We start from the raw sequence: 23,789 nt of genomic DNA on the forward strand, positions 1-23,789 counted from the left end.
GTGGTTGGTTTTTTTCCTCATTTTAACATCCTGAAACCAAGACTGTATGTTACAATTGATGGTTTTTAATCACTTCCACTATGTAGGTGTGAATGTGGTTGTAACTCTTGGTGTCATCGACTTGACCACTGTAGGACTTTAATGTTCCAATCAACGAAAGAGGACAATCCGAGGAAGGAAGAATGAGTCCAGGGCTTTGTTTAAAGCCTTACTATAGAACTGAATTTCAGTGGAAAACATTTTATCAACTGATCATTTCTGGTAAGGCCATGGAAGCACCAGAATCAAAACTTGCAGAATGAGTCTTAAGGACTTGGGAGAAGGGGGCACCTGGGTGGCTCAGTGGGTTAAGCCTCTGCCTTCGGCTCAGGTCATGATTCCAGGGTCTTGGGATCGAGTCCCACATCAGGCTCTCTACTCAGCAGGGAGCCTGCTTCCCTTCTCTCTCTCTCTCTCTGCCTGCCTCTCTGCCTACTTGTGATCTCTGTCAAATAAATAAATAAAATCTTTAAAGAAAAAAGGACTTGGGAGAAGATCCTACAAATAATCATGGGGCACTTTCTAAGAAATGTTGCATCACAAGCTTGAGAAAAACACAGTCAAATACTGAGTTACAATGACCCAGAAGAATCAGACTCTGGGGATGCCTGGGTGGCTCAGTTGGTTGGACGACTGCCTTTGGCTCAGGTCATGATCCCGGAATCGCAAGATCAAATCCCACATCGGGCTCCCAGCTCCATGGGGAGTCTGCTTCTCCCTCTGACCTTCTCCTCGCTCATGCTCTCTCTCACTGTCTCTCTCTCTCAAATAAATAAATAAAATCTTTAAAAGAAAAAAAAAAAAAAGAATCAGACTCTGGCTGCAAAGAATTTCTAGGACCATTTTTAACCAGCTTATTTCAATCCTGTTTTCCTTTTTTATGCTTGTACAAATGTGATATTTTGGTAGAGATTTTTTTTTAAGTATTCAGTATAGATTTTTAAAAACTGTGTAAGCTCTTTCAGGAAGTATAAATTAAAATTTTTGAGAGAAGAAAGGATTATATTATAGTCTAGTTGGAGACATTTCTTTTTATCTCTCTCTCTCTTTTTTTTTTTTAAGATTTTATTTATTTATTTGAGAGAGAGCAACAGAGAACAGGAAGAGAGGGAGAAGCAGGCTTCCCACTGAGCAGGGAGTCCGATGCAGGGCTCGATCCCACGACCCTGAAATCATGATCTGAACTGAAGGCAGAAGCCTAATGACTGGGGCACCTGAGGCCCCCATTTGTTTTTATTTCTTAATGTTGTGAAATAGCGATCCATCTTATGTTATCTTGGTTTTTATGAAATCTAACCACTCTCTTTTTAGTGTGTTAAACAGCCATTTAATCCACCAAAGGGATAAAATTTTAGACATTTTTTTTGTATTGCTAGAAGTTCTATTTGGTTCTTTTTCAGATATGCTGGATAATTTTTTTTATGGATTCTTGTTGCTTGCAGGTTTTTTCAAGCCTGTTTTATTTCTTCAAACACAGGGAACATTATTGTTTGATAATCACTGTCTGATAATTCCAATATCTAAATATTAAAGGCATATTTCTTCCGTTCATTGTTTTGGTTGTTTTTTGTTTACAATGTTTCAATTCTTTGTGTGCTTGGTTATTATTGACTGTATACTATTCATTGTCTCTATAAGAGCGTTTATGGGTCTATGTTGAGGAAACACCCAAGCACTACCAGGTTGGGTCCGGATTAAAATAAATTCATGGTGTGAGGTCTTCTGTGCCACCCAGGTAATGTGGGACCATGATGCACATCTGTATGAAAGTCAGCTTGCAATCACAACTTAAAGTATTTAATTTTTTCTTTTCTTTTTTTCTTCTGCTCTGCTTAACACTGAGGCAGATTTACCTGCAATTTTCTGAGAGGTGGAAAATGGAGGTAGTTTTATTTCTAGTTTATCTTTACCCCAAGATTGTAGACATCTGAAGTTCCAACTTTAGTGGAGGAAGTATCCTCAGATTCTGGCAAGATTTTGGTAATTCTAAAACCAGAAGGTATTAGACTTCCCACCTTGGGTCAGCACTGGACTTCGACTTCTGGATCCTTGTCCCTCAAAGCTGCCAAAGCTGAAGGCCAGGCATGCCCAGCTTGGTAAAGGACCTAGGCAGAAACAGTGTCAGGCTTCCTGTTTGTTTCTGAGTTTCCCTTTTGCTATGGCCTTTGGCCTGGTAGTTAGTTCCTCACTATTTCATTAGTTATTTCTTATTGTTAAGGATGGGATCTTAATATTTCATCTAGAATGTTGATTGTTTTTTGCAAGGAGAGTTGATTTTAATAACTTGGCTGAAGTTTCTGTAAGAAGAAATCTCTATGTTATTTTGCTATTTTTAAATTTTCCTTGTTTATTGGTACTTTGGCCTTCTACATGTGGGGTGAGAATCAAAATCAGAGAAAAAAGTAGAGTGAAAGAGAAAGTGTCTTTGGGGCTTACAGAGTTAATATCACAAAAGGGATTAACTCAATGAACCCATGCCTGTATTTTCTTGCAAAAACCATTTTCTCAGGATTGTAAGAAAGAAAGAGACCCAGGTGTTCTCTCCTACCTATGACTTTGGTTCTATGATGCTTGGTATCAATAACATCAATTTGGTGCTCAGCCAAATAAATTGTAGCATCTCTCCACTCTCTTCTAAGTGATCCCTAACCATGATGTAATTTTTGGAGTGAGGGGCCATATCTTGTCTTTACTTCTGTATTTCCTTCAAGGTCAAAAAGAGTGCTATGTTCTTGATATTGTTTGACAAACACTCATTGAATAATGAGTTGATTTGGTTGATTTTCAGTTTTTACTAAAGCTGAATTTAAAGATAATCTATGATCCAGTAATCTCATTTCTAGAAATAATCTCGCCAAATGCTTATTTATGTTCCCAAAGACATGGATAAGAATGCTATGGCAGGACTTGAACTGATTCAAGTTTCCATCAATAGCAGAATGAAAAGGTAAATTGTGGAGTGGTCACCCAATGGAGTACTATACACCTCCCCCGCAAAGTGGACAAACCACTACTCCATGCAAATCATACAAGAATCTCACAAATACAATGTGAGCAAAACACCTTGGAAATGAAAGAACTCACACCATATGGCTTCATTTAGATAAAATTCAAAGAGAGGCAACTTTTATTAGGTATTAGGATTATGGTTAGCTTGGGTGGTAAGGAGGCAGGGAGTAGGACAGGGACAAGGGAGGGCCCTGGTTTCTCTTTCTTGGTTACATTTCTATATAATTTTTGGGTTTCTTTGGTGTATTAATTTTGTGAACACCTATTAAACTGTGTATTTTTGATTTGTGCTTTTTTGTATCTTATATTTTAATTAAAAATTTCAAAGTTATAAAACATAGTTGAATGTTGTTGGTTTTTTCCTAAGAAAGACCAGATCTCTTCAATTATTTTTTTGGCTGGATACAGTGTACTTTATTGATGGTATGTGACAAAACTGGGCTCTCTAAGCTCCTCCCCTTCCTCAGGGGTCTTCAATGGAAAGTATGTAGCGCTTGGTCAGGAGACTCTCATTGTGTTGGGGGATGAGTTGAGACAAGGACTTCTCAGCTGTGGGAGCCTCTCTCTTCCTCCTCGTATCTGTTCAATTTTGGAATACATAAAAGTACCAAGTCCTTTTCCAGATGGTTTTTGGGGTCTTCAGGAGTTAACACTGGGTTAATACAATCCCAACCCTAAAAATCAGCACCAGGGCCTCGTATCAGTAGGACAACTCAGAGTGATTTCAGGGAGCCGTGAGAGAGAAGCACATCATTTTACAAATCCCTCATTAATTCATCTCCCCCAAGTGAATCTGGTCGTGATTTACTCATTGAAAATATCGATTTCTATTGTTTGCCTTTCTTTCTCTCTGAAAGCAGTGATTATGGTGGTCTGTCACCAAAATCCAGCCTTCATCCCACAGGATGGCTGGTGGCCGGGGAAGCGGGGGGAGGGCTTTCTCTGCTTCCCCCGCCCATCCCAACACTTGATCCCCCTGCCAGCTGCTCTCTCCCCTTGTCTCCTTTAGAGCTCAATTGCTGGGAGGCAGCTAACAGGCCAAGGGGAAGGGGCTTTTGTTTTCCATTGTTCCAAGGATGGGAGGGTGTCTGGGTAGAAGGACGGTGTTAAAAGGGAGAAGGACATTAAAAATGCTCATAGATAGTCCATAGGCTTGCTGCTCAGGACCCCCCTTCTCTCTGCATGGAATGATTTGATTTATCCTTATGTCTGTGGATTGAGAGTGGCTTGCGTGTGGCTCTGCCAGGGTGATGCAGGCCTGCATGCAAAGGACAAGGATGGGCAGGGGTGCTGGAGCTGACTCCCCACCTGGTTGGCCAGGGCAAGGTAGGAGGACAACTAGAATGGAGGTGATTTTAGGGAAAACTGAGCGAAATTGAAAAATCCAACAACAGATTCTCATCTCAACAGAGGCCATTGTCTCATTTTGTTGCTGTTTCATTTTTGCTGAGAAAATCTGTTTTTGAAAATGTTCTATAAACAGTGGGAAAGGTGTGGAAAGGGAAATGGGGGTGTAGCTGGTGAGAGGGGGTGAGTAGAAGACAAAACGGTTGACTTGATGGCAAAGGTTTTCTGCATTCGTCAGATGGAAAAAACCTTTAGAAATTATTAAGAAAAAGTGTCTCAGCCTCCTGGCTCTTCAGCTCAGCCCTGACTCATAGACAGGGCAAGTCCAGATTTTGAAGGGCTTTATAAAACCTGTGAACTCTCATTTAAAAAATAGTACAAAATTACAATTACAAAATTGTTAGAGCTTCCTCTTTGAAGGCTTTGGAAAGATTCAAGAAAGTGAGGGACCCTGAGGTTAAGGTTTCATTAGCTTTGTAGTAAAGCCTCCATTCCCAGAATACTTTCTTTATAAAAGCAGAAAATTCTATGCTGTATTGTGCCACAAATTATTGTATATAAAGTAAGTGGATGAATTGGAAGACGAAAAACGACGTGTCATATACAAAACAGAACAGACAGTAAGTACTGTAACCACTTGACAGTTACTTGGTAATTCTACCCATTTTGAGAACAGTAGAAATAGCAGTAGGAAATATCAAGGAGAAAAAGATATTTTCTTATTTTCTTATCAAGGAGAAAGAGAGATTTCCTTAGCAGGCAAAAGGAAAGCCACAAAATCCAACTATTTGATTTTATCCTGAAGCCCTAGGATCAATATGTTATATGAAGCATACACTTAGTTTAGAGGCTTATTAGGACCCTGCTTAATCCTCTTTTATACACTTCAGGATGTCTGGTTCCTTGTGGCCACAGATGAGCTGTCTTGGATTCTGTCCTCTCCCTCATTTCCACTGTCAGCTTACTTCCTGGTCTTCAAGCCCCGCCCCTCCTGTCTCAATCATGTACATCCTTGGCCAGACTTTTCTCACATCTTCTCTCAATTATTTAAAGAACTCCCAGTGGGTCTGCAGATTTTTATCCTGACCCAGTCTCTACGTAGCTGCTGGTGGTAGAGGTAAGTGGAGGGTTTCATGGATTGGTTAGATGAAAAATTCAAAGGCTTGCAAGTATTAATCCCACTTATTAACACAGTTTGAATTTCGACCTTTTTTAAAAAATCAAAATGAAAGAAAAACAGTTTTTGCTGGCATTTATTAAGTGCTATCAGAATAAAATTTATATATATATAATTTTTTAAATTTTATTTATTTATTTGACACAGACAGAGAGAGAGATCACAAGTAGGCAGAGAGGCAAGCAGAGAGAGAGGGGGAAGCAGGCTCCCCATTGAGCAGAGAGCCCGATGTGGGGCTTGATCCCAGGACCCTGAGATCATGACCTGAGCTAAAGGCAAAGGCTTAACCCACTGAGCCACCCACACACCCTAGAACAAAGTTTTCATTTGAAAGGAAATAAGCCAATGGGAAATATCTGATTTAAAGTTGCAAGGGAAGCAACATCAATGTCCACCGATAGATCAATAAGGGGACAAAATGTGGACTTTCTATACAGTAGAATATAGTCCACCTTCAAAGGAAGGGAATTTGGACACAGGCTACACTGTGGATGAGCCTGGACTAAATGTTGAGTAAAATAAGTCAGTTGCAAAACAACAAATTCTGTATGACTTGACTCATACGGCATACCTAGAGGAGTCCAATGCATAGAGACACAAAATAGAATGGTGGTTTCGGGGGCCAGGGAGGAATGGGTTGTCGGAGTTTCATGGGGACCAAGTTTCAGTTTTGCAGGATGGAAGAGTTCAGGAGATAAGAGACAGTTCACAGCTGCACAAGAATGTGAATGCCACTGGACAGGTAAACTGGTTAAAATGGTGAATTCCATGACACATATCTTTTCCTGCAGCTGGAACAATTGCGGTCGGCATTTGTAGCAGCAGTTCCTACCGCTTCGTAGCTGGGAGAGACTTTCCAAAAAGAATTCCTCGCAGGCTCAGAACTTTCCAAATAAGACATCCTCAAACACGGAAAATTTCAGAGACATGCCCTTCTGTCTGGTTTGGGGACATCAGACTATGGTTGACCTTGTTTAAATTCTGAAAAATCAAAAGACGTTTTGTTTCAGCTGATTAGGAAGTAACACAACCCCGGGGACTGATTTAGCCTCAGAGGCACACACGCGATCCAGAGTGAGGAGCTCCATTTCTGCACGAATAATCTAGGCAGGCAGCCGGGGAAGCTGGGTGGTTCCTGGGACGCAGCTGTATGCTTGGAGATTTGAAAGGCCGGAAAGATAGTCCTTTCTTTGCTGCTAATGGTGGCAGAGCGACCGCCACTTCTTTCTCCCCAACCCCAGCTATAAATCCAGGTCCGGGCTAATTGCACCCTGCCCCTCCAGCTACCTCGGGGCCGGGGGCGGGGGAGGGGTAGAGGGGGGCGGTGGTGTTGGAGAGGATTAATGGAAATGAGGTGAGAAACCCGGGGAGCTGGTGACAGCAGGCACGTACAATGAAGCATTTTTGTAGCATCCCCCCGACCTGGTCATGGCCGGGCCCCACGCCTCTGAATCTGGCCAGTAAAAGAGACCCACAGAATGACCGAGCAGCGCTAGACCCCAAAGAGTGAGGATTCAAAACCTGAGTCCTTAAGGAACTGGCTGCTCTCTGCTAATGCTTCTCCCAAGGCAAAACGTCCAGGGGAAGTCCGATCCAAGAGCACTGGCTCCTCTAAGTGGATTCCCCGGGGGGAAAATGGTTCCAGGGGTTCTAGAACGCTTGGAGTTAAAATGATGCACCTGGTGAGAAACTGTTATGAAAACCATCATATACACATGTTTATGATACATATAACAATGTATATAGTTTTTATATAGTATCAATAGGATAAAAATAGTATACATTATTTTTATTATTAAATAATATTTTATTATAGTGTTTATTATAAAAACACTATTTTATTATAAAAATTAGAATAGATAAATAATGTTTATTATAAAAACGCTATGTTATTAGAAAAATAAGAATAGCTCGGGGCACCTGCGTGGCTCAGTTGTTAAGGGTCTGTCTTTGGCTCAGGTCATCGGGCTCCCTGCTCGGCAGGAAGCCTGCTTCCCCCTCTCTTACTCCCCCTGCTTATGTTCCCTCTCTCGCGGGGTCTCTCTCTGTCAAATAAATAAATAAAACCTTTTTAAAAATGTTTAATATAAAAAAATTAAAAAAAGCTTTGTAAATGATGTGAAAATATTCCTAGTCCTGGTCAAGGTTGATTTTTTTTTCTTTTTTAAAAAACATTATTATTATTATTATTATTACTATTATTTTGCTATTGTTTTACAAGCTTGCTCACAGCCAAGGCTGCTGGTAAAAGAAACAAAACCTTTGTTATTTTTCCAACATAGAATGACCATATGTGGACATTACATCTAGAATTAGAATCCTAGGATTTCTTGTAGAATTAAAGATGCTTTAGAGGGTTCCGGGGTGGTTCAATGGGTTAAGCCTCTGCCTTCAGCTCAGGTCATGATCTCAGGGTCCTGGGATCGAGCCCTGCATTGGGCTCTCTGCTCAGCAGGGAGTCTTTTCCCTACTCTCTTTCTGCCTGCCTCTCTGCCCGCTTGGGATCTCCTTGTCTGTCAAATAAATAAATAAAATCCTTTTAAAAAAATAAATAAAAATACCTAAGAGGTTATTCTAGCTTTCTCATGTCCATTTCATAGATGACTACACTGAGGTTAAAAAGAATAAAGAAACTTGTCAAGGCACACACACACGGAGCAGGGATTTAAAGGGGGAATCTTTTAATTAGATTTAATTAAACCTAATTAATTAAAAGATTAAAAGATTTAATTAATTAGGTTTAATTAAATCTAATTAAAAGATTCCCCCTTTTAATTCCTGCGTCTTGCTTATCCCATTCTGCACCCTCTTCTATACACTCTCTCCAGCTTTTCCATTACTCTGACTCTGTTTTCACTTGTATCCTCACACCCAACCCACCCTGTCCCACCTTTGATCGTTTCACCATTGGAGAAAAGGGAAGTGGGACGTAAGGGTGCTCTATGGTTTGAGAAAACAAATATTGAAATGCTCAATAAGTGACGCTTACACTTTTAGGATAACCTATTATTGTACCCCTCCTTAGAATGTTAGGGAGTCAAAGTTGGCTCACTTAAGTCTCATCTGTCCCTCTGAGACAAAGACAATTAACATTTACTGAACATTTATTAGGTGCCAGTTCCAGGCACTGGTTTAAGTGCTTTCTGTATACAGGCATACCCCTGAGACACTGTAGATTCTGTTCCAGACCACCATAATAAGGAGAACGTTGCAATAAAGTGAGTCTGATGAATTTTTTTCGGTTTCTCAGTGCATATATAAGTTATAAATAGATTAGACTGTGTTCTATTAAGTGTGCGGTAGCCTTATGTCTAAAAACAAATGTATACATCTTGGGGCACCTGGTTGGCTCAGTCAGTGGAACATGTGACTCTTGATCTTGGGGTTGTGAGTTCGAGCCCTGTGTTGGGTACTGAGACCACTTAAAAATAAAATCTTTTAAAAAAATGATGTATATACTGAATCTATACTCAGAAAACTATAAAGTACTCATGAAAGAAATTGAGGAAGACACAAAGAAATGGAAAAATGTTCCATGCTCCTGGATTGGAAGAATAAATATTGTGAAAATGTCTATGCTACCTAAAGCAATCTACACATTTAATGCAATTCCTATCAAAGTACCATCCATCTTTTTCAAAGAAATGGAACAAATAATTCTAAAATTTATATGGAACCAGAAAAGACCTCGAATAGCCAAAGGGATATTGAAAAAGAAAGCCAACGTTGGTGGCATCACAATTCCGGACTTCAAGCTCTATTACAAAGCTGTCATCATCAAGACAGCATGGTACTGGCACAAAAACAGACATATAGATCAATGGAACAGAATAGAGAGCCCAGAAATAGACCCTCAAATCTATGGTCATCTAATCTTCGACAAAGCAGGAAAGAATGTCCAATGGAAAAAAGACAGCCTTTTCAATAAATGGTGCTGGGAAAATTGGACAGCCACATGCAGAAAAATGAAATTGGACCATTTCCTTACACCACACACAAAAATAGACTCAAAATGGATGAAGGACCTCAATGTGCGAAAGGAATCCATCAAAATCCTTGAGGAGAACACGGGCAGCAACCTCTTCGACCTCTGCCGCAGCAACATCTTCCTAGGAACAACGCAAAAGGCAAGGGAAGCAAGGGAAAAAATGAACTACTGGGATTTCATCAAGATCAAAAGCTTTTGCACAGCAAAGGAAACAGTTAACAAAATCAAAAGACAACTGACAGAATGGGAGAAGATATTTGCAAACGACATATCAGATAAAGGACTAGTGTCCAGAATCTATAAAGAACTTAGCAAACTCAACACCCAAAGAACAAATAATCCAATCAAGAAATGGGCAGAAGACATGAACAGACATTTCTGCAAAGAAGACATCCAGATGGCCAACAGACACATGAAAAAGTGCTCCATATCACTCGGCATCAGGGAAATACAAATCAAAACCACAATGCGATATCACCTCACACCAGTCAGAATGGCTAAAATCAACAAGTCAGGAAATGACAGATGCTGGCGAGGATGCGGAGAAAGGGGAACCCTCCTACACTGTTGGTGGGAATGCAAGCTGGTGCAGCCACTCTGGAAAACAGCATGGAGGTTCCTCAAAATGTTGAAAATAGAACTGCCCTATGACCCAGCAATTGCACTATTGGGTATTTACCCTAAAGATACAAACGTAGTGATCCAAAGGGACACATGCACCCGAATGTTTATAGCAGCAATGTCCACAATAGCCAAACTATGGAAAGAACCTAGATGTCCATCAACAGATGAATGGATCAAGAAGATGTGGTATATATACACAATGGAATACTATGCAGCCATCAAAAGAAATGAAATCTTGCCATTTGCAACAACATGGATGGAACTAGAGCGTATCATGCTTAGCGAAATAAGTCAAGTAGAGAAAGACAACTATCATATGATCTCCCTGATATGAGGAAGTGGTGATGCAACATGGAGGCTTAAGTGGGTAGAAGAATAAATGAAACAAGATGGGATTGGGAGGGAGACAAACCATAAGTGACTCTTAATCTCACAAAACAAACTGAGGGTTGCCGGGGGGAGGGGGTTTGGGAGAAGGGGGTGGGATTATGGACATTGGGGAGGGTATGTGATTTGGTGTGTGCTGTGAAGTGTGTAAACCTGGTGATTCACAGACCTGTACCCCTGGGGATAAAAATATATGTTTATAAAAAATAAAAATTTAAAAAAAAATGATGTATATACTTTAATTAAAAAGCATTTCATTGGTAATAAATGTTAACCATCATCTGAGCTTTCAGTAAGATCACAGATCACCAAACAAACATAATAATAATGAAAAAGTTTGAAATAGCCTGAGAACTACATAAATGTGACACGGAGACATGAAGCGAGCAAACGATGTTGGAAAAAGATGCTGAGAGACTTGCTCACGCAGGGTTGCCACAAACCTTCTATTTGTAAAAATATGTAAGATCTGCAGAGAGCAGTAAATGGAGTGAGCTACGCCCAATTAGCTCCCTTTTTTTCTTTATTTTATTTTATTTATTTATTTGACAGACAGAGATCACAAGTAGGCAGAGCAGCAGGCAGAGAGAGAGGGGTAAGCAGGCTCCCTGCTGAGCAGAGAGCCCAATGCGGGGCTTAATCCCAGGACCCTGAGATCATGACCTGAGCCAAAGGCAGAGGTTTAACCCACTGAGCCACCCAGGTGCTCCCCAACTAAACTACCTTAATTCTTTTTTTTTTTTTTTTTAAGATTTTATTTATTTATTTATTTGACAGAGAGAAATCACAAGTAGATGGAGAGGCAGGCAGAGAGAGAGAGAGAGGGAAGCAGGCTCCCTGCCGAGCAGAGAGCCCGATGCGGGACTCGATCCCAGGACCCTGAGATCATGACCCGAGCCGAAGGCAGAGGTTTAACCCACTGAGCCACCCAGGCGCCCCAAACTACCTTAATTCTTATACCTCCTCCATGACAGAGGCATGGGTATTGTCATCCTAACACTGATTTTACAGGTGAGGAAACAGGCACAGAGGGGTTAAGGCACTCTTTATTGGCACACACACACACACACACACACACATAATGCTAAGAGTTACCATTTCTCCACCTGTGGGCCTGATACAAAGTAACTGAGGTAAGGTATGCAGTGCGCTGGGGAAGGTTCCAGAGATGCAAGGCAACTGAGGCAGCACTGGCCTCAGAATTCACACAGCCCAGCAGGAGAGGTTGGGGCACATGTGCAACTGTACCAGAGGAGGGACTGAGAAGGTCTAGTGCATGGACAAGTTCTTATGGGGCCCCAGGGACTGGCTGGGGGAGGCAGGGAGGCCCTTCCCACACAGACGGTAAGATTTGAGTGGAGTATTAAAATGAAGTAGGACTTACACAGTCAAGAAGGGCCAGGCCAGTCAAGATGTGGAAGAGAGCACGTCTGGCAGAGAACACAGGATAGGCAAAGTTTGGAAGCCTGAAAGTCTTATTTTTTACCCAGGGCCCTTGATACACTTATTCATATGACATTGTTGCTTCACTGTGGCTTCAGCAGGGACTCTGAAGAGAAGAAGGAGGAGGAATTGTGAGTCCTTCTCTCTAGTGCAATGTCCCCCAGCCACCCTGGGCCCCCTTTCGATGGGGAAGCCCCAGGGGGTGGGATAGGGACTATGAATCAGAGGATGACAAAGGAATGATTTGACAGCCAAATGCTTCCCCAGAAAGCATACAATAGTAGAGAATAGTACCCTGCTGGGCTAGGCAACCCCAACTGGGTTATGTTAATGTTCCTTTTAAGTAGAAGGAATGGGCCAAGTTAGAATTTAGGATAGGAAGAAATGGGACTCTTGGGGAAGACATAGAAAATATGGAGATCAGGGGCTCCTGGGTGGTTAAGAGTCTGCCTTGGGCTCAGGTCATGATCTTTGGGTCCTGGAATCGAGCCAGGGCTCGACTGGGCTCCCTGCTCAGCTGGGAGTCTGCTTCTCCCTCTCCTTCTGCCTTTCTCCATTCTCATGCCCTCTCTCTCCTTCTCTCTCAAGTAAGTGAATAAAATCTTTTTTAAAAGGGAAAATCTAGAGAGCAAAAACAGATGGGACCTTCCAGTAGAGGGGCTGAGAGGGAACGCTGTGTGTGCAGAGAAGAAAGGGACCATGTAACAGAGTTTTGAGGCAGAATTTGGGGCAGGTATGAAAAAAGTGACTGCCTAAAAGGGACACTCTGGGTCTGGGGCTGCAAGGGCCACAGACTCTGAGGGGCTGTTCTGACAGCAGCTCCAAGCCTGGGCAGTGACTAGGGCTCCTGGGGGCACATCTGATGACTCTCCCAGGGGAGCTCCAGCTGGCCCCATTGTAGACGCAGGTGTGGTCCCTTGAGACAGCCCACCTCTAGGAGGGGAACATCTGTGCCAGGACCCCTGTGACCACCTTTCTCTTCATGTTCACCTGCTCTGTGCTTCTCTTCGTAGGGGTGGACTTCCCTCGTCCACGTCCACCCACAGATGTTCCCAACGTAGTCAGTGAAATTCTGACGCTGCCACGAAGGGGTTTGTTAGAGGAGGTGGGTTAATCATTACACTGACTGAAACCTGGATTAACCAAAGGCCTGAATGGGTTGAGGTTTGCTCACAGTGGGAGATTGCTGATAATGGGATGATTCCGTTCAGGGCCCCTCTGGCACCCTCCTGGGAGGGGCTGGGGACAGTGGGTTGTTTTCTCTGGAGCAGACAAGGGCTTCTATCTACCATCTTCTCGGCAGCGTGGTAGGGAAGGCAATGCTTTCCACTATGTTTAGCCATTCTCCAGACCCTTCTGTGAGTCCTCTTCCATGGCACAGCCTCCCACTAACTCACATCGGTGGGTGTAGCACTGCTCCCGGGTGTGGTTCTGACCACAGTTCTGAAGGTCTGCAGGGTGCCTGTCACCTCTGTCTGAGAAGTGAGGCCCGTCAGAGAACAGCTCTGCCATTTGATTCTAGTATTTACTTAGCAAATACGCCTGGCTCCAGAGTCACGGAATTAGCAGAGCTCTCCAGTGCTGGTAGAAGGGTCCAGGCTGGGGTTGTGGGGAAATGACCATGGCGGGGCTGTCACGTGGGAGCTGCGCCATTCCACCTCAAGCTGTGAGGTCTGTGAGGGCTGTGGGAGCTGCTGAGTCATTCTTTCAAGAAAGGCGTGAAGTGGGTGTTGCTGGTGAAGGCTGTCACACACCTGATAAACCTGTCACTCCAGAATCCCAGCGAACCTCCGAACCTCCGGAGAAGCCTGGATGGGGCAATACTTGTCTGGAGAGAGGAGATACACTGTGACTGTATCTGTTGTCTTAAGGGCCCATTTGGGACCAAGATGGATTCCGGCCTGGGTGGACCCATGAGTCCCCACACAGAGATCATTTCTCTCTTCCACACTAGCCGCGAGGCCTACAAAGAGCAACTTCGTAGTTTCCCCAGGCTTTGCCACCACAGGATTTCTGCATGCTAAGGAGAGATGAAAAGGAAGGACAAAGAAGATAAATGCAAAGTTTCAGATGAAAAGCAGGCTGATTTAAAATTTTCAGTAAAGTTTTGGTCCATTCCCATTTTGTTATCTCATAGGCGTCATCAAAGTACCTCCTTCTCTCTAGTGACCACAGCCTTCTATTTTCTATATTCTGATGCTCTGACTTCTTGGGGACAGGCAGATCCTAAAGGGACTACCCCCCTCCCAGGCTTAGCCAGTTTCTAGTGAGAGTAAATAACTCACCTGGGAGCTCTTTCATATGCAAACCAGCCAAACCCCAGACCCTGACCACCCCCCTTACTGGGCTCTCACACCCTGGGCCACTATTTCCTCCTCCTAATCCTTCAAGGACTAGGGACCCAATGGGCAGGTGGTTGGGGGTGACACAGCCCCTGTGGCTCAAAGTCCTGAAAGTGTTCAGATTAGCCAATCCTAAACCCGCTTGACGTGCCTCATTCTTTCCTTCCCACAGAAATGACAACAAAGGCTCTGGCCCAGTTTCCACCTTACTCCCTCAGCCTCCTCCTGCCCCTGGTGCCTCCCCATGGGACCCTCTCTCTTGGCGTGGCGTGCCCCTTCTTCTCAGGAACTGTAACAGACTGTCTTTTCAAGGGCCATCATCTCCTAATCTGTTGGCTTTACCACACCTGAATAATAATAAAACCCACAGTCTCCCCCAGTATGCGGAGCCCAGCCAGGGTGCACAGGCCATGAGACATGCGGAAAGCCCCCTTCCCTGGCCCCTGCTCCCACCCCTTGCCCAGTCCTTTCAGTCACGTGTTCTCCCATCAGCCCTTTGAAGATGATAACAAGCAGTTCTTTCCCCTCCACTAAGAAACATGGATGAAAAACTAAGAGAAACACGGCCTGCCTTTGCTTCCCCGCTATGAGGGAAATGGCTTTCATTTGGGTCACTTTGTACACCTGCAGGAGCCTGACGGGTCAGCCTAGTTTCTGAGCACTTGGAACAAAGTGGGATGGAGAGGATGGGCTGAGACGGAGCTGTGCTGCTGGCCCCCTAGAAAGTCCCTCTCTCCTTGTAACCCAGTTAATGCTCACACGGCACTGACTGTGGCTGTTCCTTCAGCAGGTCAGATGTTGAAAGGAAGGATGTGATTGCATTAGAAAACCTCTACTGTTTTTAAAATATCTCTCTGTTAATTCCCTATTTTCCCCAACAGTCTTGAAATCCTTCCATCAGAGCACAAGTACCCTCTTTGCACATGAGGTAGGCACCCCTCTCCAACATGCTGAGGCAAGGGAGTCTGGAGGGCATGACTTAATGGGCTAAGAACAAAAAAAGAACACGAAAGAGTCTGTGGATGAGTCCATTACTGTGAGGTCACATTACTGGGAGGCCACTGATGGTATATGAGCCCTCTGACCTGCCACTTAAGGACGGTACTTCACTAACTGGCCTCAGGCTCTCACTTGAGGAGGGAGAGAGGTGGAGGGACTTCTATTGTTTGGCCCTGGCAGGTGGATAGGGCCTTCCCTCGGGTGCCCACTGGGTGGTGAATAAAATGGAAACTTCTCAATGATCATCTCTCAGGGAGAGTGTAGGGGTTTTTAGAAAAGAAGTCTCTTTCTACCCTCTATGCCCTATGTCTATGGCATTTCCTCCCTACTATCCTTCTTGTGTTCCTTCACCGTCTTCATCTCATTCAGATTTTTTTTTCTTTAGGTGAAGGTGTTGTTAAACTCTGGAAAGCCAGGGTGAAAAGGCCTGACTCTTACCTCAGCTATAGAGACAGTCCTAATGACAGCTAGCTCCGTGGCCACTCAGCCCAAGCACCAGTCAACAGCAAGCATTTCTGAGAGCCTGCCCCCTGTTGCACCTGCACTCAATGCCAGAAATGTGGGGACAGTCAAGAGGCTGCTGCCACTATGAGGCAAAGACTGTCTTTTGTTGGGACAAAGAACCCAGGACCCAGGCTCTGGTTGTGTCAGCAAGGGTTCCAGGGCCAGGCCATATGTAGGATGAATGGGCAAAGCGAGTGGAGAGTTTTCTAATAGAGGGGAAATGTGGCTATATCTTCAAACATTTGAGGGCCAAGGAGGATAAGAAGGATTGACTTGCCCTTTGTGTACTCAAGGTTAAAGACCAACCAAGGAAGACAACCTTGGGAGATGCCTTTGACAAAGAGAAGGGGCTGCAATAGGCTTTCCTGGTTGGCATGAATTCCCTTGCCCTGGAAATATCTAGAACAGAATTACTTCAAACACTAATTATTCAGACTGATGGATTATGCTTTATTGATGAAAACTCAGAGGTAAAAATAATTAATCAGTGGAAGATATGGTTTCTGCTTTATGAATCCAGTACTGAAAGGGAACTTAAAAATACATTTCCATGATCTTAGAAAACTGACGTGTGTGTGTGTGTGTGTGTGATTATACAACTTGTTAGGTGAGCTCTAGGGTTGGACTAAAATAGCTATAAACCCATATACTAATGGGCTGGACTACAGTGATGATCTGTGTGATTTTACTCCTAGATGTACTCATGGGAAGTGAATCAAGATAGTAAAAATCCTAACTCTTGATGTGTAGTAAATACCTGAGGAATTGAAATGCACTGGATTAGAGAATCCAAGATGGTGGAGGAGTGGGAAACCTTCACTTCATCTGGTACCAGGAATTCAGATCATCCTGAACATCTGTGAACTCAACCGGAGATCTAAGAAAAGAATAGCTGCAACTCTACAAATAGAAAAGTGACCCCTTTCTGGAAGGTAGGAGGCACGGAGAAATGAATCTGAGGCGATATTTGGGAAGATAGACCTCAGGGGGAGGGAGCCTCTGTCAGCCAGCTTCTGATAAGTGATAGAGCAGCAGAGGAACATGGTAGGGATGTCCACTAACACCACTGCTATTCAACATAGTACTAGAAGTCTTAGCCTCAGCAACCAGACAACAAAACGAAATAAAAGACATCTGAATCGGCAAAGAAATCAAACTCTCACTTTTTGTAGCTGAAGTGATATTCTATGTTAAAAACCCAAGAGATTCCACCCCAAAATTGCTAGAACTCATATAGGGAATTCAGCAAAATGGCAGGATATAAAAATCAATGCACTCATGAAAGAAATTAAGACACAAAGAAATGGAAATACATTCCAAGCTCATGGATTGGAAAAACAAACATTGTTAAATGTCTATGCTACCTAGAGCAATCTACACATTCAGTGTAATCCTTATCAAAATACCATCAACATTTTTTCAGAGCTGGAACAAATAATCCTAAAATTTTTATGGAACTAAAAAGACCCCAAATAGCAAAGGAATGTTGAAAAAGAAAACCAAAACTGGTGGCATCACAAGTCCAGACTTCAAGTTCTTTTACAAAGCTGTCATCATCAAGATAATATGCTATTGGCATAAAAACAGACACATAGATCAATGGAACAGAATAGAGGACCAGAAATGGACCCTCAACTCTATGGTAAACTAATCTTCAACAAGCATGAAAGAATATCCAATAGAAAAAAAAAGAGTTTTTTCAACAAATGATGGTGGGAAGATTGGGCAGCCACATGCAGAAGAATGAACCTGGACCATTCCTTATACCATACACAAAAATAGGCTCAAAGTAGATGAAAGTCCTAAATGTGAGACAGGAATCCATGAAAATCCTAGAGAAGAACACAGGCGGCAACCTCTGTGACCATAGAGGGAGAATCAGACTCCCTCCTGAGCAGGGAGCTTGACTCGGGACTCGATCGCGGGATTCCAGGATCATGACCTGAGCTGAAGACAGTCACTTAACCAACTAAACCAATAGGCACCCCTCTCCTCTTGCTTTGATGGTGACTGTAGTTTTGATGTCTTTCCCTACCACTCTTATCCCCCCTTCCTGACTTCCTGCTCAGGAGAAACTATCAGGAGCATCGGGGTGACCCATGAAATTGCTAAATGATACCCTCCCTCTGGAGGTCTGTCAGGTGTGGAACATGGGCAGATGTCACCTGTCACATTCTGTGGGTCTTCCCACCTGGCTCCAGACTAGACCATGCCTGGGGCTGTTTGGCTGTGGCCAGGTGTTATGTGTTCTATCAAAGGACCAGCTTCTGCAGGGAGGAGTTAGAATCCATGATCTCATGATTAGTTTCAGCTGCCACTGTCCCACCACTTCCTAGGTGGCTTGATTGTTCCTGTTGTTTATTTGAATTGAATGAAATTGATTTATCTTAACGGCGAATTCAGACCATTTGCAAAAGATACAGATTGGGACTTGCGAATGGGAGTTGGGTTAGGGATATGATCATCATGACTTTTCCTCCGTGATATCCTAGGGCAGGATGTGAGCACAAGTGTCTTTATGCAGAACAGCTGCTTTGCGTAAATATTGCCAAAGCTCAGGGAGTCTCGTTAGGGTGAGATGAAAAGGTAATAATTTCAAAATCAGTGGGCTCTGGAGTTGCTGCTTTTCCTGTCTCTTAAAAAAATAATAATGATAATTAACTATCACTTCACAATGTTTTGAATGCTAAAAATTCACTTATCCCAATATTATGCACTCATTCTTTCCTCTGTCCCATAGTGACATGCACTGCACAGCACAGCAGAGTGGGAACTATTGCAGTCCCCGGCCATGTGAGCTATTCCTAAGGCCATGCAATATAGTCTTTGCTCCCTGATGCATTTCACCTTATTTGAAAGAAAGCATATATGCATTCCGGGAGGTGATTTCACGGCCATAAGAGTTGTAGAAACTGTAGATTATAATAAATCACAAAAGGCAAGCAGGAAGGGGACTTCAGGGTCTCCTGCTTGAAACTGAGCTGGGATCATCTCCCACAAATGGGCTCCTCTCCTCTCTTCCATGTGCTAGAAAATGACACTTCCTTCACCAGTCTGAAACCTGGAAGCCCTTCTTGACATCATTTTCTACCCCCTCGACGTGCAACCCACCACCACACTCTATCTGTCCCATTCATTCTACCTCAGAGGCATTTTGTTCTTGTCTCACTGGGTCCAAACGCTGCTCTTGCCACCCTCCCTACAAGTCTCCTAAGGTCTCCTGGCTTTCAGGCCATCCTCTCACCAGCTGTGAGGATGATCCATAAACCCTATCACAGCCTGGAAGGCTCGGTGTAGCCTAACTCCTGCTCCTCGATCCATTCTACCTCGTGTCTTTTTCCCTTGAGTGACCACACTCCAACCACCCACGTTTATGTAACTCCCCCCAAATGCCCAGGTGTTCTCACCTTGGGACTTCGCACACTTCTTCCTTTAGTCCTTCCCTGTTCATGCTCCAAGTGTCAGCCAAATGTCACTTCCTCAAAAATGTCTTTCCCAATCCTCCCCCATCCAAACCCGTTTGTCCTGTCCAAGCTTTCACTGCACCCTTCGTTAGCTTCCATGAAGACCCAATGTGCATGTCTTTCATTATTTTTTTTAACATATATTTTTTTATTTGACAGAGAGAGCTCACAAGTAGGCAGAGAGGCAGGCAGAGAGAGGGGGGAAAGCAGACTCCCTGCTGAGCAGAGAGCCCAATGTGGGGCTCCATCCTAGGACCCTAAGACCATGACCTGAGCTGACAGCAGGTAACCCACTGAGCCACCCAGGCGCCCCCATGTCTTTCATTATTGACCATTTGTTTACTGGAATCCCACCACCGAAGCCTTGGCTTGTTGCACATGACTGTTTTCACAGTTAAAGGGTGGCTCTTAAGGAGAGAAGATTGAGGTGGGATAGTCATCAGGATGCCTCATCCTTTGGGTAATAGCATTAGTAGGGACCTGGCAAAAGGGCAGCCTACATACATTATATCATTGAGCCATGAGGACATCATCGCAAGGAGATGTAGCTAGTTAGGAAACGGTTGTTGTTTGGGCAAGTGGTAAAGAAGACCTGGGTGGGGGGCAGCCGGGGACGTGCCAAGAAAGCACATGTTTCCTGTGTGTTGAGTGAAACAACAGTGAGAGAGATTCAAGGGAAAATGGCCCTAGGTACAAGGGTAGTGAGAAGTTAGGCATGGAAAAAGGGACAGAATGAAAGCACAGGATTTAAAGGAGTTTTAAAAATAACTCTAAGGGGACGCCCAGGTGGCTCAGTCGGTAGAGCATCTGACTGTTGGTTTTGGCTCAGGTTACGATCTCACAGTCGTGGGATGGAGCCTCACATTGGGCTCTGTGCTCAATGCGGAGTCTACTTCAGAGTCCCTCTCCCTCTCCCTCCCCCTCCCGCTCCCATGCTCACGCTCTCTCTGTCTTTCAAATATATAAATACCAAAGTAAATACATAAAGAAAATCTAAAAAAAAAAATCACTCTAAGGTTAAATTTGTTCATGAGTCCAGAACCTTCCTCAATACCATTTGCAATTTTTTTTTTTTTTTATAACTTTGGGCTTTTAAAAAAGAGTTCACTTCGTAACTCACTGGATGGTGGTACACCAGTGAAAATACGGAGGGCAAGAGAAGGACCCATGGTGGACTCAACGGGCACAGGCTGCAGCTCCCCAGGGTCTTAGAGCCGGCCCTGGGCAGTGGTCTTCCAACTCAGAGACTGTTCTCCCCAATCAGTGTATCTCAAGAATTCCTCCTTCTCTTGAGTCATCCCTTCTCCGAGAAGTCTCTCTGCCCCCCTTTGGGCCTTTGGGTGTCCCTCCCCTGTGCCAGGGCCTAGCAGAAATGCCTCTGGTGGAATAGCTACCCCACTCCATTGTAACGTCCCCTTGTCCCCAGGCTCACCTGGCATGCACTGTCTCTGTTTATTAGCTGGGTGGTCTTAGTGGAAATTCGTTCCCAGCCCTGCACCCACCTGTTTGGGCTGGTCAGTGCACCTGATGCATTCATTCACTCAATCATTCATTCATTCATTCATTCAACAAATATACAGCAAGCTCCCATTAGGAGAACATAACTGTAAGCCAAATAGGCAAAGCACCCGCCTTTGTGGGGTTTCAATGGGGAGACCCAGGCACGGAGCCTGTTTACAGACTTATGGTCTGTCAGGTTCCGAGGGGAAGAGGGAACAAGGAGCTAACGTTGCCTCCCTCAGGATTAGGGGTTAAACAGAAGCCTCCCTGGTAGTCCAGAAAGGGATATTTGATAGTAAATGATAGTAAATGATTTATTTTTAAATCAGGGGGAAGAGTCTCTAAGGTAACACAAAACTAAAACATTGGTTTTTTCCTGTAAAAAGCTAGAAGAACCCTCTAGCAGTGAGGAGAGAACGGATGTCGCCGGGCAGCTGTGACGTCAGCTGAAAGGAGGAGCCAAGGTCGCTCGGGCATCTTAGGAAGACTCTGCCTTAAAGACTGATAATTATGGTGTCCTTTCTGATCCTGCACAAGATTCGTCCGATGTGTCCGAGTGGATTAGAGTGGAGAGTGGAAGCAGAAAAGGAGCCAAGGACAAGACGCAAGCAATAAAGAAGAGCAGGACATGCCAGGACAGGGAGATTTCCTCCAGCCCCTCTGTTTATAAGTCCCACCAGTGCCATTGGGGGGGATTAAATGTAATACGTGTGCATGCTATTTGCAGCTTTTGCATGTATGATTTATACTTATGGTAACAGTTGAATAAATAGTGTATATTTCACTTTATAGTGTGGTTTAGCTATTCCTAATAAGCCTGTCTTGTTTATATACGATCCCAAATTAAATGCAACATATAGGTCTAACAAAGGACGTGGATCTGGGATGTACTGAGAACATTTAAAACCCAATTACAAGACAGCAAAAACGGTCCAGTTTTTTAAAACGGGAAAAGATCTTAGCACACTTTACTGAAGAAGAAACACAGTTGGCAAAAAAAGGACATGAAAAGATGCTCCGTGTAACCAGTCATTTGGAAAATGCAAATCAAGATCACCAGGAGAAATCACCACGCATATGGGAGCAGCTAACCTTTCAAAAACGAACCATACCAAGTGCCGGCAAGGATGGGGGAAACTGGAGCTCTCCCCGGCTTTCTTAAACGTTAACAACACCCCCACTGTAAGGTCCAGCCATTTCACTTCTAGGTGTTTCCATATTCAAGAGGAATAAAATCGCCCGTCCACTCACAGACTTAAACGTGAATATTCATAGCAGCTTTACTGTACTAGCCCCAAACTGGAAACAAATGTCCTTTAACAGATGAATGATTAAATAAATCAATTATGGGAATAATTGGAATACTAATCATTGGAATACTATACTAATTTATTATATATTAATATATAATATATTAATACTATTGTTAATAGTGTTATTAGAATACTATTATAATATTAGTATATTAGTAATATTAGTATTAGTAGAATATTAATACTAATAATTGTATTAATTTTTACCAATTACTAATTGATACGAATATCAGTAATATTAGTATTAATAGAATATTAATCTTAATATTCTATTAATATTTAATAATTAATTTGTACTGTAAATCAATTATGGAATAATTGGAATACTACAATGGAATACCACTCAGAAATCAAAGGAGTAAACTGTTGATATATGCAACACTATAGAAAGATTTCAAAGTAATTATGCAGAAGGAAAGAAGCCAGATAAAAGGAGTACTGATGGTAAGTTTCCACTTCTGTAAAATGCAAGCCAATGGATCGTGTCAAAAACAGATCCTTGATTGTGTGGGTAGCGGTGGGAGGGGGCAGTAAGGAGGGATTACCAAGGGCACGAGGAAGCTTGGAAGCAAGGGTCATGTTCATTGTCTCGATGGTAGTGAGAGTTTCAGAAGTGTACACAAAGGTCAAAATTCATCAAGTCATACACAGCAAATATGTGCAGGTTATTTTATACTATCAATAAAGCTGTTCTGGTTTTTTTTTTTTTTTTTTTTGATCATGTATAAAACGTGGGGTGGGGTGGGGTGGGGAATAATAGTGCTTGAATGGCAGGAAGCAAGCAAGGTTTGTCTTTAAAGTTCTGACACCCCAGAATGAGTGGGTGGTCCCATTAAGTGCCACCCTGCAGGGTGACGTCTGGGCAGCCCTGTTTCCTCCTGGGATACCTATAGCACACTCCCCTGGTGTTCTGGAAGGTTCAGGAACTTGACCATTCCCATTAATCATCTCACATTTGGATTTTCATGAACCACACAGCTTCAGATTTTCCTGTCTGTCCGCGGAGTGAGCGGGGCTGGAGACTTTGACACCTTGTCTTTATGAACGTGTGTTCTGCACGTGTCTTCGGTCACCATGGAGATTTCCAGCTGATTCAGGTTTATAAGGAGCAAGAAGTTTGAATTAAGCAACAGTGCATAGAACACGAAGCAGTAGGAACCCAGCTCTTGCAGGATATTTCTATAAATGTTCCATGTGCAACAGTGACATGTGGAGCGAACAGACGCCCAGGATTTTTACTTTGAAGTAGGTTTTTTCATGAAAGGGAATTGATAGGATAGTGCTTGCAGGAGGAGCGAGAGCCGGCTTGAGTCCCACGGGTCAACTGGGTTTTTCTGCTGCACAATACGTAAATGACGCTCTTAAACCTCAGTTCCCCCACCTATAAAATGGGCATAAGATCTTAGAGTTATTGTAGGGAATCTGAAAGAAAATAGCTACAAATATGTTTCCTTTAAAATGTTTTCACTGTACGTCACAAATGCTAAACTAAGTGTTTCCAAGTTTGACTTAAGGGAGTGTATTAGCCTGATCCAGCTGCCGTGGCTATGTACCACAGACGGGGTGGCTGAGACTACAGAAATTTATTGTCTCACAGAACTGGAGGCCGAAAGTCCAAGACTGAGGTGTCTTCAGGATTGGTTTCCTTCTAGG

The 23,789-nt window shown here is 43.4% G+C and overlaps 1 long non-coding RNA gene across 1 annotated transcript; it reads left to right on the forward strand.

The window, feature by feature from the left end:
• Positions 1-5,385: 5,385 nt before the first annotated feature.
• LOC131829109 (uncharacterized) lies at positions 5,386-21,612 on the forward strand. Its single transcript, XR_009352735.1, has 3 exons — positions 5,386-5,512; positions 16,555-16,791; positions 21,210-21,612. It is a non-coding gene; the product is annotated as an uncharacterized LOC131829109 (long non-coding RNA).
• The last annotated feature ends 2,177 nt before the right edge of the window (positions 21,613-23,789 follow it).

The sequence above is a fragment of the Mustela lutreola genome, chromosome 4 (genome assembly GCF_030435805.1).
Source record: "Mustela lutreola isolate mMusLut2 chromosome 4, mMusLut2.pri, whole genome shotgun sequence".
NCBI lineage: Eukaryota > Metazoa > Chordata > Mammalia > Carnivora > Mustelidae > Mustela > Mustela lutreola.